Source organism: Penaeus monodon, chromosome 28 (assembly GCF_015228065.2).
Source record: "Penaeus monodon isolate SGIC_2016 chromosome 28, NSTDA_Pmon_1, whole genome shotgun sequence".
Classification (NCBI taxonomy): domain Eukaryota; kingdom Metazoa; phylum Arthropoda; class Malacostraca; order Decapoda; family Penaeidae; genus Penaeus; species Penaeus monodon.
This window is the reverse complement of record NC_051413.1, coordinates 36,939,864-36,940,401: the sequence shown is the minus strand read 5'-3', so window position 1 is coordinate 36,940,401 and position 538 is coordinate 36,939,864.

Sequence of the window (538 nt, the reverse complement as noted above, 5' to 3'; positions counted from 1 at the left end):
GTCATAAACTGGACGGTTTTTTGCTTACCGCTATAAATCAGATTCTCAGCTGATAGTCTCTGCAATGTCAGAGGGTAAATCACTATTTTTTTCTTAACCTTCAGATTCTTCTTTCTCCTTATCTGCCTCTTTCCTCTCTCGTCTTCTAGTCTTCTTCCTCCTGATCCTTGTTTATCTTCTCCTTCTTTGTCTACTTATTATCTATTCTTACTTTTGTCCTTCTTTTTATATTGTCTCTAACTTTTTTTTATGTATATCTTTTTGTCTGTCTTCTTTCATCTTCCTCTCTCATTTTATTTCCTCTATCTCCCATTTTCCTCATCCCTATGCTACTTTCTCTTATACCTATGCCTTCTTATCACATTTTCCTCATCATTATCTTTATCATCATAATTCATTCATTCTTCCCCTATCTTCCATGTTTATCACCCCCCATTTCTTTCCTTCTCTCCTTCTCCTCTCTTCTACGCATTCTTCCCTTGGTTCCTTCGATTAGCTTGATGATGTAAGAGAGAGTTCATTCAAGAAATAAACCCTT